A 16,795-nucleotide genomic window follows, 5' to 3' on the forward strand; every position below is an offset into this window, starting at 1 on the left:
ATGAAAGGCAGTGTAACTGCTAATTGATAGCGTATTTAAATATCATGCCTGTGTACTTATCTTGACTTAAAGCCTGAAATATGTAACATGCTGATAATGCACACACCTTTCATGAAACAAAGTACAAACCCAGAGTCAAACACACTGACCTTACACGCATTGCAAGCTGCACATGCTCACAGCTGACAAGTGTTTGAAGCAAAGCATTTCCACATAAAACATTTAGGCACACATTGTGCACTGAGGCATTGAAATATACAGCCTTCCATATGTTCTACATACTACATACATGATTTCTATGCCAAGTATTTTGGGAAAAGAAAAAGCAATTACCCATATGTTCTCTAAACAATGGGAACGTGCTCTAAGTTGTGGCACCAGAGAGGCAGCTTGATCCTTGGGGAATACTCAAGTGCCATGGGATGTGGAAGAACACTAGAGATGGGAAGGAACAGGCAAACTTTGATGGCACAAGCAGGGTTTGTGTAAATGTGTGCACAGAAAAGGCAGCATTTAAATTCACAGAACCAAACAGGATATAATCAGAGAGAACATCCTGAGTTAGAAGGGATTACCAGGGACCATTGAGCCAACTCCTGACCCTGCACAGCACAATCCTTAAGAGTCACACCACGTGCCTGAGAGAATTGTCCAAAATCTTCCTGAACTCTGTCAGGCTTGGTGCTGTGACCACTTCCCTGGGGAGCTGGTTGCAATGCCCAACCACCCTCTGGGTGAAGAACCTTTTCCTGATATCCAACCTAAACCTGCACTGACACAACTCCAGGCCATTCCCTTGTCGGAGAGAAGAGACTGATGCTGATCCTTGTGAGGAAGCTGCAGGCCACCATGAGGTCTCCTCTCAGTGTCCCCCAGGCTGAACAGAGCAGGTGACATCAGCCACTTCTCGTGTGGCTTCCCCTCCAGATCCTTCACCACCCTCATGGCTCTTCTCTGGACACTTTCTAATGGCTTAGAGTCTTTATATCATGTCACCCAAAACTGCTCCCAGCACTTGAGGTGAGGCTGCTCCAGTGCAGAGAGTGCAGGACAGTCCCCCCACCGGGCTGGCCATGCTGTCCATGACAGCCCAGGACATGGATGCCACCCCTGGCTGCTTCAACATCGAGCAGGACCCCTCACTCCCTCCCTCCCTGCAGAGGGGGGAAAGAAGGACTGACTCCATGGAGGACTGGCTCCACGAAGGACTGATTGCATGAAGGACTGGCTCCATGATGGACTGACTCCACGAAGGACTGGCTCCATGAAGGACTGACTCCATGAAGGACTGGCTCCATGAAGGACTGACTCCATGAAGGACTGACTCCACGAAGGACTGGCTCCATGAAAGAGTAGCTCCATGAAGGACTGGCTCCATGAAGGACTGACTCCATGAAGGACTGGCTCCATAAAGGACTGACTCCATAAGGACTAGCTCCATGAAGGACTGAGTGCATGAAGGACTGGTTCCATGAAGGACTGAGTGCATGAAGGATTGAGTGTATGAAGGACTGGCTCCATGAAGGAGTAGCTCCATGAAGGACTGACGCCATGAAGGACTGATGCTCCCACATCTTTCACTCCCTGGGCACGGACCACCAGACTGCCCCTGGCATTCAAACCCTACAGCTGACAGCATCTCTGCTCCAGGGTTTGCTAAAAAAATATAAATAAATCGTCCCCAAGGGCTTTTTTCTGTACTAAGAATCCTGCTTGTGCACTGGGCTGCTGTGGGGAGAAAAAAAGCAACATACATACACATACACATACACATGTACATATATACACATGTATCTGTATACACACACACATATACGCACACACATATATATATACACATATATAATATAAGTATGTACAGTATCAATATTATACATTTGCTGTCGGTTCTGTGCCCTGTGGGTGACTCCGGGGGGGCGGGGCCGCGCTCCCGTAGCGGCCAATGAGCGCGCGCTGGGGCTGGCCTGGCCCCGCCCCCTCCCGCCGGCAGCGCGTGCGCGCGCGCGCGGGGTTGGAGGGCGGGGCCGAGAGGGGGCGGGGATTGGTTGCCATGGCGGTGACGTCAGAGGGTGGCGGGGACGGGCGGCGGAGACACGGAAAGGTCAAACGGGAGGCGAGGGCAGCGAGCGCGGCGGGGCCGCGGCGGCGGCAGCGGGGCACGGGCGGCTACGGGCACGGCCCCGCCGGGAGGCTCCGCGGGACCCGCCGGCCGGGCGAGACAGCCCCTCGCTCCCCGCCGCCTCCCCGCACAGGTACGGGAGGAGCGGCGCTCCGGGGCCGAGCTCGGGGCGGGCGACAGCGGTGAGGAGCGGGCCGGGGCTGGGTCGGGGAGCGCCTGTTGGAGGCTCCCGGCGTGTGGGGTCGCGGCCGGCCGTCCATGGCCGGCGGTGGGGGAGCTGGGAGAGGGCTCCCTGCGCTGTGCGGGGTCGGACGGGAGCCCGCCGCCTCCCGGTGCTCCCCCCGTGCCGGCTCCTTTCCCCCGGAGCCCCCGGGGCTGTGACCCGGCACCGTGACCCCCGTGACCCCCCAAGAGAAAGGGGGTTTTTTGTATTTTTTTTTTCCCTATGGGCTTTAGGGAGCGCTGCCCCCCCGCCCGGCCCCCAGCTTTGCATAACTTGTCTCCCAGTTGACCGTCCCTTCCTCGCTGCACTTTGCCCTTGCCCGGTGGTCTGCGGCGTGAGGGAGTGGAACTATTCAAGGACTGGGTTTTGTTTCTCTAGGGAAAGAGCTGGGTCACAAACCAGGCAGGCTATCCAATAATATATATATGTATGTTCCTTTTTTCCCCCACAGCAGCCCAGAGCACAAGCAGGATTCTGTGACAGCACAGAACAAGGCCCTTGGGTGTGATTTTTTTATTTATTTTAAGCAAACCCAGGAGCAGAGCTGCTATTAGCATGTAGAGTTTGAATGCCACAGGCAGTCTGTTGTCTCTTCCTGCTGAAAGAATAATTTAGAGGAGCAGCAGTGACTCATTAATAGAAAGTATTAGTTGCAGGAAGGCAAAACCAGGTGAAGTTTCTTACTTCACCACAGACTTACTCTGTGACCTTGGATCAGCCTTTGTGCACAGTCCTGTGTTTGCTTTTGAATCGGGAATAGCGGTGCTTTCCAAAAGCGTCCTGTGGATAAACATGCTAATGACTGTGAAATGCTTATCTGCTGTACTAATAATGGGTAGATAGTGATGGGGTTTCTATTATAGAAGTAGAAAGGCTCTAGCCAGGATGTGAACTGTAGTAGCTGCACTTTGATGGAAATACGAGCTTGCTTAAAAAGACATTTAATAACTTGTGATATTGCATGATTTGCACTGTGGTCATCTTGCACTTCATATTTTCATGCAGTGTGTGCTTTCAAAGAGCTGCTATTCCACACTGCAATACTTTATGGATGGGTTTTTTTCCAGTTCTCTTTGCCTAGGGCAAACCCGTGTGGTGTCCTCTTCCACTGCTAAGGAAACCTCGTGAATTTCTAATGTGGCAGATTATCCCTGATAGTTGACATCTCTGAACTACATGGTCTTTTGGCAAGAAAACACTAAAGGGAGTGACAATAAGTTCATTATACCTGTAATAAAAGGCAGTCTTAGGTTTAGGAACAGTATTTTTCCCCTCACCTTATAGGATGCTCTCTGTGGGAAAGTCAGAATACTTCCAGTATTTCATAGGCAAAAACCTAAATACAGGAGTTCTGGAGCTGAAGGAGTTGACTGTCATGGTTCACACACTGCTCTGAAGTGCAGCCACTGCAATAACATATGGAAGCAGCCAAGCACACGACTGAGAGTTGCTGTAAATCCTGACCTGAGTGAAATAAGTTTTCTCTCTTTACAGTTTTGCATAATATTGACTTGTGCAGCTAGATTACTCATAGTTTTTTCTTTTTTTTAATATGTTATAGAAGGATACACCAGGAAGAAGCATTGTTTGCCTCATACCTTGGGGATTTTTTGAAAGTAATTTGATGCATAGTTTCTCACTTCCCTACTCAATTTAATATGAAACTTCCATAATCAGATTAACATGAAATAAGAAAGCTTTTGTGTTGGGGAGGAGGTAAGCACAACTCAGTTGGGTTTGGGTTTTGTGTTTTTTCTTTGTTCTTTTAAAATAAACCTGAAAGCTGCTCTGATAGAATGGCAATTCATTGCTAATTTTTAATATGTAGGTGCCCTGGAAAAATCAAATACCTGGTTTCATAGCTACCCTTAGGCATCTTTAATTTATGCAAGCAGAGCTCACTGAGTAACTACTGTAAGTCTCATTGACCTTAGTAGGTTTGCAGAGGTCATGTTTTAAAATGGGTAAGTTGTGCTTGAACTGTTTTCTCAGTAAGTATTAGGAGCAAGTGTTTGTGTACACAATGACACACTTTTTCCAGTTCTCCATTACATTTTCTGTTTTTCTTTAGATTCTTGCTCATCTTAAGGAAAGCTCTCATTAGGAAGAAACCCAGGTTTTTGAAAACAAGTTCCTTTTCAAGATCTGGCTGCAGCAGAGCAGACTGCAAGATTTTACAAACAGCCAGAAAGGCCAGTGTTGGGTGCAGAGAAACTTGGCCAGCACCAGCTGAACGTACACGAGTGACATCAGCATTTTTCTGAGCCATTTATGCTGTTCACTTGTGCTGGTTCCCAGCAGTGCCTTGTGTCTTATGTAAGCTCCCACTGTACATCCTGTCCTGCTGTTCTCATGCATGATAATTCACTGGCGTTATCTTACGGGAGGGGTTGAGAGCTGCTGCCTGTCTCAAATATCTGCCTGCAAGTTTCCTATGAGCCAGGAGCATGGCAGTGTCCTAGGAGACATCTGAGGAGGAACTTGGAGTGACACACAGCTTGTCCCCTGCTCCTTTTGGTAATAGAGCTGTAACCACTGTGAAGTCATGTGGCAGAGGTTTTACTGGACTGAAGCCTTGATCTCTGTCATACGTGGATGGGCCACTACATGGCTGATGATAAAACATTGATGGCTGGTGATAAAACAGCCATAAAACCCAAAGGACTTAAGTGTCAACAGAAGCCTCAATAAGACTGGAAAATAAAGTCTTTTATTACACTGTCACTGCACACTTCTTGTTACAAGGTCTTTGGGAGGAATTGTGTCTTCAGAGACTGATCCTTCAAACTTGTCCTTGCAGTTAGCCTTTACTCATGCGTAATGAAAGTTCAGCCACTTGATGGGTGAAATTGAAACAAACCCTCCATTACAAGCACTAAAGCCAAACATTTCTTTTGTTTTTCTTGCTTGCTAAATCTAGCTGAAACTTGTTGGCATAAAGTTCTGCAGTAAAGCAATGAGCATAATCTAATTCTAAGTAAATGGAGCAGCTTCTTTGAACAGTGTCTAATGTTTCATACTTCCAGTCTCTTTTGTTAGTGCTGTAGCAGTGTGAGGGAGCCAAATTCCTGATTACCTGTCTTGGTGAACGTGGCTGTCCTTGTCTGACTCCATGGCTTGTTTGGAGCAGCTGGAAAGTTTCCTTCAGAGCACTGATCTGGCACAGTTGTGTACAAGACTGTGAGATTTATAGCTCTGCAGGGGAACCACCTACAGAGGGAAGAAGGGTTGACCTGGAGGAGAAGTGTGCCTGGGGAGGAATGCTGATGTTCCCTGTGGCAGTAATGAAAATCTTTCCTGTGATTTTCCAGGGTGATCTGCTCCATACTGCACAAAACAGTTTCTCTTGTAGTGCAGGAACAAGAAGAATGCAAGACTTGACAAGGGGACTGGCTATCTAAAAAGGAACAGGTGCTGTTCTCAGAAAAGCTGAACAGATTCCTTTAAGTAAGCTGTTCCTGCAAGTTTAAGGACATTTATTGGCAAAACATCTAAGAGAAACTTGAATTTTTATTTTGAGAAGGAAATTGAATTATCACTATAACTTTTATTGACCAAAGATAGGGATGTATAGACTTTTCTTAGTGCTTTTGTTATTTATGGACCACATGCAAATCTGTTTTAAAACCATATACAGTAGAATAGGCAGCAGTGAAGTTGTATTTTAGAGACTTGAAGCAGCTGTAAAAATAAATGCCGTAAAAAAACCCCAAACAAACAAACCCGAAGCAAACTTCCCCAAAAATCCCCAAACTTCAAAAATACCTTCATGCAGCACATTCAAGATTTCAGGATTCTGTTAATTATATTTTACTGTGTGACAGATACTTATGTGAATATAAAAGTCCACATATATGTTGTAAGGGATCAGGCAAATAAAATGCGGTCTGGATGCTTCAATCTGCTGAAATATTTATAAGGCTGGCTCTTGGAAAAAGTTTCCCACCGGATGCAGTGGGTGTCAGGTCTAAAGGTCAGCAGCAGAGAGAGTAAAGAGAAGGCTCTTCTGCATTTCTCCAAGTTTTTCAAACAAGCCTTGTGTAAAGAAGCTAAGAATCTTTTCTTTCTTTCTTCCTAAATTTCCAAGTGCTAGCAGGCATTTGCAGGTTTGTTCATACTTAAACTGTTTGTTGCAAACTTTTTTTCTGTAAGAGAGGGACAAAAAACCCTCAGTGCAGTTAATATGTTTATGAACTCTTAGCATGGAAGTTCCTAGTGTAAATCATAAAAGCCAGATGGAGTTTTAAGTGACTGTCATGTATAACTTGGGGAATGAACATTCCTGATACTAATAAAAGGGCCAGATTGGAGCTACATAATTAATCCCAGCATCCTTTTCAGTGCATGATAAGATTTGGCTACAACAGCCATGGAGTTAATAGAGACAACTGTCAAGTCCTATGAAGCAGTGGATTGTTTGCCTAAAATAAAAATACCTGTGTGCTTACTCTGGTATGTATCTTCTGCTCAAATTGCAATTTAAATGAGGGGGTAAAAGAGTGTGAGTAGTGCCTGACTTGGTCTCTTAATTTATCTCCTGTCTTAAATATGTATGTAAATATATTTATACATGTATTTCATATGTATAATTTATCTGCATGCATATGATGTATACATAAATGTTTTAAAACAAAAGGTAGGTATATAGGGCTTTTTTTGACTGTTACATGGCAAAAGGTTTTCTGAATTGGCATTGATTTGAAATGTAATGCCTGGGGAGCTCCAGGAAACAATCTTACAATCAAGTTTATTCCCTCTGTGTAGCAGTGTCCTGAAGGAAGTGTGCAGAAAAGTGCTAAAAAAAAGGCTCATGAGATGCCACAAAGTCTGTGTCAGAGACAGAGAGGAGGAGGAGTGGGCAGATGGCAGTCAGTACAAAACACGTGAATAATCAGATTGAGAACAAGCTGAATAGACTGTCAGGATGCTGGCTGCATGCTGCTGCATTTTGGGTTTGGTGAACGTGCTGAGGATTTTTTTCTGTTGTGATCAGTGTTCCATACTCCAGAGAGGTAAAAATCTTCAAGCTAGAAGCATATATAAGGGTGAAGGCATACCCACCATAGTCAGGGGAACTTCTGGGATGAGGGAAAGGTCAGTGCTTTCAGAACTATCAGGACTGGAAAACATGAAAAAAATCTGTTCACTTTGTTGCAGACTTCTCTGCAAGTTGATACAGATCTACCTTTGGCATACATGATATGGAATAATATTAAAATGATCCAAAATCTTAGTGCCTCCACCTGCGTGCTGATAGATTTATTTATTTTCCAGAAAAAGTCTGGAAGGTAGTAAGATTTATTTGTGATAAATTGTTTACATAAATTATGTTATCTAATTTATTGGAAAAGTCTTTGGGTAGCTGGCCTGACTGTTCATTGCCTGGCTCAGTGGTCTTTTCCAGATTGTTGTTTGGATGCACTGTTGGAGTGTGGGATGGAAGGAAGAGCAGGGGGGATGGCTGCACTGGCGAATGATTGATTTTTGTAACCCCTCATGCAATGCTAAGGATTATAGAAAAAAACAAATCCAGAAATAGATCCAAAAAAGCCCTCCTGCCCTATTGATTCTTACAAGAAAAAGGTTATAATATCAATTTATAGTAATGATAAGGTATACATATGGATGAGAGTGTGTTGAGATCCGGTTGATCAATAGTAACTTGTTTATATTTGTTTCACAATGTTCCTGCTTTTTTCTCTTTCAGTGAGTTCCATAGGTTAAAACACTAATGAACTGGTCTAACTGGAGAATGCTCTACTTCCCAAGAAAGTCTGAGCTGACATTTGAATGGAAGGATCTCAGCACACCTTTTAGGTTGAAGTTTATTTAGTACAGATAATTTTGCATGCCAGCAGTTATCCTTTCAGTAGTACCAGTTTGCTCCTTGTACACTGTCTTAGCAGGCCTCAGTCTGAACAGCAGTACAGAGCTTAACAGCACAAGAAGGTAGAGCAAATGTGGTCTGTATTTCTGCAGAAGTGAAGGTTATAAAGATAAAGGGAAAATGATTAAAATTTTCACAAGAAGTGCCCTAGATAAGATTGTTTCGTGTTTGAGGGCATGATGCATCCTGTGGGAATGAGGAAGCTAAAAGGGTGTTTAATTATGATGTTTCACATTGAATCAACATGTTAGATATCAAAATGGTACTAGTGAAATTTGTAAGAGCACGGACATTTGTTGTAAAGAATATAGAAATAAAATAAGTTAGTCCAAGCCAAATCCTTTGCTGTATCCGAGCCATGCAGAGAATGAACGTTGGAGGCTTAACGTGAGTATAATAAATCAAACTGCCAGCTGAGCCTCAGAGGGCTTTATTCATGCACTTCATTGTTCTCTCTGCAGATACAGCAGGGTTCAGCCAAACGCAGGGTTGTCATTCTGCAGATGTTCAGAGTGTTTCACAGTGTTCTGGAGGCTGAGCTGGTGTCTGTCTCTTGTCCACACTGCTCACTCCCTGCTCAGAGTGGCCATGCTCTCACTTTCCTGGGCATTTTTACATGCAGAGATCACAGCGTTGCAGTTTTGGGTGAGTGGGGAGCTACATTGTGTACTGTTGATAACTCCCAGAAAAAGCTCAAATTTGTAGCTTCTGAAAAGTGCTTTTTGGCAACAGAAGATGTCCTGCTGACCTTCTGCAGCTTGGCAGAAAATGTTCCTCAGTGCATGAGCTTCCAAAGCATCTCTCTCAGGGTATTTCTTGGGGCCCCTGGTACAGAGTGGGTTTTTTAACCTTCACCAAACTGTCTCCTTTCCCTGTATCCTCAGTACCAGGCAAACAAAATAGTAAAATAGGACACAGATTTATTTAGTAAGATTGAAATGGGAAACAAAAGGGGTGAAATCAGAACAGACAGAAAGTTGTGTTCTGGTTTAACGCATAGTAACACTTCTGATTGTTCTTACCTGAAGTTCTAAAGCAGGTCTCTGATGTTGGGCCTGACAAGTCAGTAATAGTCTCTAATTAGTGTTAACTTTATTCAAAGTTAAAATTCTTCTTTCTTCTACCTCATCCTCACTAGGGCTCTGGCTGGGCATGGGCACCTTTGTGTTGAAAGAGTTGCTTTTTAATTTTATCTGTATTCATTTTGCTGGCTGGCTGCTCCATGCTTGATGTGCATCAGTGTTTTAATGAACATGCTTGCAACATGCTCATATGATTAGAGTAGTGGGTTTTGCCTGAACTCCATGTTTTCTGAGAGTATCAAGCATTTTATAGAGACCTCATGTGATACATGCTGATAAATTTTAGCTAAATGGTCTGATTATACACAGATGATGCTTATAAATATTCTTTTTCATCTTCTCCCTAGTCTGCATCTTTTGGAGTTTTGCTTATCTTAAATTATTGTTCAGTAAATTTAACCAGTAAAACTTTAACTTAAAAGCAATCAATATTTCACTGACTTGTAGAAGGATAAGCAAACACATTTTTTCCTTTCAAATTAGGTTAAGATAAGAAATACTACAGCTAACTAATTTTTAATATTAGTTTGACAGGTGTGTACTTTATCCCAGTACAACAAAGGCAGTGTTCAGGAATGTTTTCTTTGGTGATGGTTCCATGAGTATAACCCTTGGATCTCCCTGTAGGTCAAGGACAAATTTCACACAGCCCTTTGCAGTGGGACAGCTAAGCTGTCTGCTGACAGGATCAGGTACTTTCAGGTCACTGGAACATTGGGAATGTTCTAGTATCAGGGCAGACAGTTTTTCTGCAATCTGCCCCTCATCTGTTCTGAATATATATCAAGGGAGTATTTCAAGGAAATGCTAAGGAAGGTGAAGGTGATTTCTAGGGCTTTATGAAGATTGGTGTGCATTTTTCTAGCTGAACAGAACTTGGAGTGTTCAGACTTGACTCAGCTGTGATACAAGACATTCTTTAACAAGGAAATCTGTGATATTTTATTAAACTACTCATCTGTAAATTTTGTCTTCCTTTCTTTTTTTGAAAAAAAGAGTTGCCACATCTGATCCAATGCTTTTAATATTATTAATTACAAAATGAACATAGTAGTTGATATCCTAAGATATTATGTGATTAGGCATGATTGTTTGGTCCTGCATTCTTCATTTGATTTCAGCTTGCATGACTGCTTTGAGTTCAGAAACCTAATTAAAATTTTATGATGAGTTTTTTGCTTTGAATATGGTGACTGAATGACTTGCCTTGATAAACACGCTGGTTAGATCAGGGTCTGCTAAGCTGATGTTCCAGTTAAGCATCAGGTTATGCCAAATATTAACTAGAAGCAGTAAAATCTCATCGAAGTATAATTAATCTGTGTACTTAAACATTCCTTTGTTCTAACAAACTGATGGAAGCTGTGATTCTGTATGTTAATGTGAAGTTGCATATTACAAGATCAGGGGAAGTTTGGTGTGTTTGGTGCTCTTTCTTAAACAACATGAACTTCAGTGTGAAGTTCCTTCATGTTGTAGTTAATGATAGCTGACTTCTTGCTTATATAGAAATTAAAAAAACAATACCTTTATTTGCACAGCTTGAATTGCTGTAATGCATAATACTACTTTTAAATTTCTCCTCAGAGTATCAGATATCCCAGTAAAACCAAACCTCTGCTGCAATTTTCAAAGACTGTTAATGTTGTTTTTTTTGAGGGGGGGAGGGGGGTGCGTGGGAGAAGGGGTGATGTTTTCTTAGGTTGCCTGCTTTAAATGAGAAGATGACTACTAGTTCTCTGTCAGTTTACTGGTACACTACAAATCTATTTCTTAATAGTTTAGACAGTTTATAATCTGCTGGCAACTTGAACTGTGTGGCTGTTTACTTCAGCCATTTACTCCCCCTCTGTAGAATCAAGTTATTTTAGCTGTCTGGTTATTCTTTGCACAGATGGGACTTGCAGATCATTGGAGACTGAAGCACTGTGGTGTACAGGCTATTGATAACTCTGTGGTGTTTCCTGTCTTTCAAACTACTGGTTTAAGTTGTAAAATATAATTAGTTTGAGGTGTTGTACTTTTAAATAATGCTTTAGCTAAATAGGTATCTGCAAGATTTTACTTGCTTACAGAACTTGACAGATTTTGCCAACTACAAAACACTGTTTCTTACATTGAAATGGAGCCTAAGGCAGCTGACTGGCTTTGTGCAAGAATGGTGAGTTTTGTTGCTTGAGTTTATTGTATACAAATGACTGGAAGCCTGTGTTTGCAGCATTTCCTTAAGTGTGCTGCTTGTAGGTCCCGTTGTGCAAGTTAACTTTAGCAATTTTCACAAAACCTACTTGTTCTAGAAATGCTATTGCTGATGCTTTTTACTCTAGCACCACTTACATTTGAATGCTTTACTTTGGAAGAAGATTACAAACTGCACATAAAATTGACTTTTTAAAATGGAACTGATTGATCAGAGGAATTTTTTGATATTTTTACAGCATTTGTGTTGAGCTAATATGGTCTCCATTGAATTCTGCTTGCGGTGATACAGTTACAGAATCACAGAATGGTTTGTGTTGGAATGGACCATGTCAGTCTAACCTGCCATGGGAGGGACCCTTTCCACTACACCAGCTTGCTCAAAGCCCATCCAGCCTGGCCTTGGACCTCCTGACTCAGAATTTGCAGCTGGTCACTCAGATAAAGAGTAGGAGCAGTAGGTGTCTAAAAATTGCTTTCAGTAACTTGTCCTGCATCTGCAGGTAAACACCTCAGGAGAGGCTGTGGAAGATAAATAATTACAGAGTTTAGCCAGTGTCCAAACACCTTGGGTATTTTCTTCAGTTACCTATCTTTGTTTGGCTTTTAAAAAAGCAAGGGAAGCAAATGGTAAATGTTGTGGAAAGTTGAGTGAACTGTTTAGCTCTTTCAACAGGTGAAGTAAGTCCTAAGGACTGTAGCATCCTTGCACTTCAATCCTCTTTCATGGAACATCATCTGGTTCATGAACTGAGTATGGCAGGATTTCTATGAAGAGTCATACGTTTGCTTATTTTTCTATTCTTGTAAACATTTTTCATATGCAAATATGGTTAAATGAGGTGGGCAGCTTTAATTTTTTTTTTGGCTGATTTGTTATGGTTGATGCCTAGCTTTAATGAGCTTTTATTTCAGGCTCTTATATATGAAATAAAATCTTTAGTGTAAAAACTCCAGATTTAACAACAGTTTTTTGTGGGAACTCTACTCTTGGGCTTGGCTTGCATCACTTATGCTAATTCTGCAGAGCTGTACCCTTGACCTAATGAAGTCCCTGATGCTCCTGTGTCAGCAGCACGTGTGTCATTTCCAATCAGTGAAGGAGGACAGAACCACATCCCTTGGTAGAGGTTTTCACAGATATTTTTCAGGAATATTAATACTCAGAAATGTATTAGACCAGCAAAGTCTTCAGGGGAATTTTTGCCTGAGGTGCTTTAAGATGCTTCTGACTACCCAGAAAGGTTTTTGTTTGTTCTTCTGATCTTTTGGTTTGCCTTGGCCTCTCCAAGGGCCGGGTGCATTTGGGACTAACCTGCACTGTACCAAGTACTGGCAAGTGGAGCACTGGGAACAGAAAACAGACTTGGGACTCCTTCCAGCATTTAGGAGAAGTGATTGCTGTGGAATTGCTCAGCTGATTTCCATGGAGGTGGAGTCTGCTGACTGTGTTTGGCACAGAAGCCTGTGGGAAGAGCTCCATGTTAATGTGCATTGTTAACAAAAGAGGCTGAAGGACAGTGTTCAGACTTGCAGTGGGGGTGAAGGATGAGGAGAGTGGAAAGCAACTTGATGTTCCTCTGGTGATTTTTTTTTTTCCCTCTCAAATGTGAGGGAAGTACTGAAGCTGCATCTAAATGGTTGCAAAGTTAAGGAAGTCTGATTTTTCCAAATTCATTTTTTGTTGTTAACTCTTTCTCAGAGATCTACATCTTGCTCACATTACTTTTCCCCACTCAAAATGTTGATACAAATGTCTTAAGTATTTCTTTTTTTTAGGGAGCCATGGGAAGGGAAGGTTCTGTTCTGGTTAAAGAATACACCTATCACTGTATTGCCACCAAAACAGGCAGTCCTGGCCTATGCAGTTACCTTCCTGTCAGTGACTGAGATCTCCTTGCTGTTGCAGAAAACTCATCTTTCTTTCTCTGTTTTTTTTTCTTACAGGATTATTTTGCAACTAATATAGTGATTATCCAAGTAACTTGCATCATGAAATCCAAAAATTCCTGGGTGGCAGAGGAAATAGGAATCACTCAGCTGGAAGACAGAGAAACATGACTACCTTTCTGTCACAGTGCTTTTGCCATGTTCAATTTAAACCATCCTGAATGTGTACCAGTAGTCAGACTCTGTGGTGTGAGTATTCTTTTCATGGTTTTGGAACAGTCATTGTGCAACAGCCTCCCTCATTAAGATAATTATAAAGCAATACTAAGTTGCATTAAATGATGTTCTTGTTGCTCAGTTGTTTTCCGTTTGAGGTACGACACAGAATCCAGCTGCATGTAGTTGTTATGTTCTTGTATTACTCTGTATTTTGCAGAGCTAATAAAAAATTGCTTCAAGATTAACTTGAGAACAACTGTGTGTTGTTATCCCCAGGATGCCTGTCACTGTAGGCTGGGTACTGGCATTTTTTGCTGCTGATTCTGCTGAACATGCAAGTCATGTTTTGGAAGAATCAGAATTGATGCATGTGCTTCTAGACTTCACTGATGGGTTTGGTTTGTGAATATAGACCTTAGGCAGGATTAGAGCCTGTTCTGAAGTGAGATACCCTGAGGTATGTGTAGTTTAAATATTGTCTTCAGCACAAACTGGTTTTGCAGATCTTTCACTGCAGTTTGTGTATTAATGCAGTACTAATGTGGCAGAGGGTTGGAGTTTGTGTTTTTGAGAGGACTGCTTTAGTTAGTTAACCAAAAGGTGTGAAAAGCATCTGTCAGCACAAGGAAGAGAATTCATTTTAGCTACTAACCTTGAAAAAACTGAGTAGCTCTCATTGTTAGTTTGAAACTTGGTGACAGCATGGGAATTTCAGATTTGCTGCACCAGAAGTACCAAAACCCCAGGATTTTAATGTCAGGTAATGATCTAGGTTTCCCCTTCACCAGTCTGTTTTGTTGGTTGCATTGAATTGTTGCTTAAACTGCATTGTCATGGGAATGAGTTGTAGAAACCAGTCCTTCTGCTCCTAAGTTACTTCTAAATTGTTTGTTTACTGTAAATGATTTCATTTTGATTAAAGGGAGAGAAAAAAAGAGAAATTTGCTGAAAAAAAACCAGAGACTGATAGTCAGTAGTCAGTTCTTAAATGTAAGGCATCCCTGTGTACTGCTTCAGAGTTTCCATGTTCAAAATAGTGTATTGTAGGAAACATTCTGCTGTCTTTTTCAACTTTGAGGGAGTTCTGCATGCAAGCTAAGTAAAAATATCGTATTGTTTGTTCTTTGATACACAGACATAAAATTATAATCTTGAAAGGCTCTTTTTCTGGAAGAATATTGAGTCATCTACAGAGGTGACCATGGGATAGTGTTTGGCAGCATATTTAAATACAATAGGCTTAGGTATGCAGCCTGTATTTTCTCTGTAATTTATTTTTTTAATACTTGGCATCAGCTGTAAAAAAATAGTGTTAACATCAAATATTTGTGGTTTCAGAAGTGTTGGACCTACTGGCAGTGGAATCTATTGATAACACCTGGTTATTTATAGAAAAGACTGTACTGATGTAATCTGTGGGTAGTTCTATATCCAATATTGACTTCTTTATGTCTGAGGACAATTATATAATCGAGGCTATAGTTGCTGGAAGTATATCACAGGAATTAATGACATTATGGAGTTGCAGGTGTAGTGGTCAGAAGAGGCTTCTGGGGGTCTCTGGTCCAGCCACTCATTCAGAGCAGGGGTAGAAGTAGCTGTGGGTGAGATAAGTGATGGCTTTGACCCCTAAAGCTGTGAAAACCCCCAAGAGCAGCAAACCCATGGCCACCATGGGAAACCTGTGCCTGCTCCTCACCTCCTTTGAGTAAAAAAGATTGTAATTGTGTCCAACCTGAATATTCCATGGTGCCTTTTGTGGCCCTTGCTCTTCCTTATCCTGTCTGCCAGGGCTGAGAGCATTTGGCTGCTCTGCCATTACAGCTCCCCTCTTGGTGTAGACAGCTCTCAGATGATCCTAGCCTGCTGTGTGCCAGAGAAAACAGGCCCCTCTGCCTCCTTGGTTCCTCAGTCTCCTGCTGAAGTGGGGTCCCCACCTGGGCACCAGATGGGTGCAGAGTGGCCTTGCCAGGGGATCATCCCTTCCTGTTGGCTCCTGTTCCCTTTGCTGCAGGGCTGGTGCTGTGCCAGCCCTCCCCAGCCTGTGCTGCAGGGTATGGGGCTCATCTGCCCTGGGCACAGCTTTGCTTTCCTGCCCTGGGCCTGATGATGTTTGTTTTGGCCCCATCCTCAGGCTTATCCATGTATGTTTATATTTGTGGAAGTGCTGCCATTCCCTGTGGAGCCCCTTCTCCCCTGCTCCTCTCCACTTTCTGACCCCCTGCCAGTTTGCTGAGAGTGCTCTGCCCCAGCTTCCTGGGTGCTGGTGGGTGTTTGGGATGGCTCCTGGAGTCCTGCCTGGCCAGGGTGCAGCTGGGTGATCCAGAGATCTGGCCAGTTCTCCAGGCCAGCTCCCTTTCTGTTCATGGAGCTCTGGGCACCTCAGCTTCCAGGAGAGTCTGTGGTGGGAGACCTGTCCTGAAAGTTGTCCTGCAGTCCAAGAATGTTCTCTGGGCTATTCAGCTTTCATCAGAGTCCCCCAGCTATTGGGTACACTCTGCTTTTCATAAATATTTGTTAAAACCATTAAGATTATCAAAATTAATTTAATCCAGACTTTTTCCATGTTCCTTCCAGAAGCTAATGGGACTCTATACCTTTGAGTTCTCAGGCACAAGAGTGTGGGAACCTCCTGTGAATGCCATGATGCTTTAGTAGGTGACAGCACTCACAGGCACATGGTGTGATTCATGAGTGTCCTGTGCAGGCCCTGGTGTTGGACTTCATCATCCTGATGGGTCCCTTCCAACTCAGCATACTCTATGATTCAATGAATCTTGGGGTAATTCTGCATAGAACACAGAAAAACCCACAACTAATTTAGTAGTTAGTAAGTAAAATTTTTAACAGTCAGTATAAAAATCAAAATTTTTTTTCATTTTTTAGGAAAAAAAATATCCTACTAAAAGTTACTTCTGTCTTCTTCAAAAAGCTGTATTTCTCATATTGTATTAGTCCTCTAACAAAGTTTTAACTCTTATGTTGTTCCAAGTAGGGAAACGACTCAAATTTATCAGTTACACTCCCTGCAAATTTGCAAACTAGGAAGGTCTATTTTAATTCTTGTTTCTTATAAATTATTGAAGGAGGTGGCTTGATTCTGGGGGAGATGGTGTTTGAGAGGCTCTGAAAGCAGTAATTTTCCAAGTCTATTTGTCAGATCTGATGTAAGATTG

General features: G+C 42.6%; 1 long non-coding RNA gene across 2 annotated transcripts in view; it reads left to right on the plus strand.

Moving 5' to 3' along the window:
- Positions 1-2,058: 2,058 nt before the first annotated feature.
- LOC306800098 overlaps positions 2,059-16,795 on the plus strand; it is a 237,262-nt gene continuing 222,525 nt past the window's right edge. For both annotated transcript variants that reach the window (XR_013773760.1, XR_013773761.1), the window contains exons 1-2: positions 2,059-2,252; positions 13,458-13,649. This is a non-coding gene — a long non-coding RNA (uncharacterized lncRNA). The remainder of the gene's footprint in view (positions 2,253-13,457; positions 13,650-16,795) is intronic.

Source organism: Erithacus rubecula (genome assembly GCF_903797595.1).
Source record: "Erithacus rubecula genome assembly, chromosome: 3".
NCBI lineage: Eukaryota > Metazoa > Chordata > Aves > Passeriformes > Muscicapidae > Erithacus > Erithacus rubecula.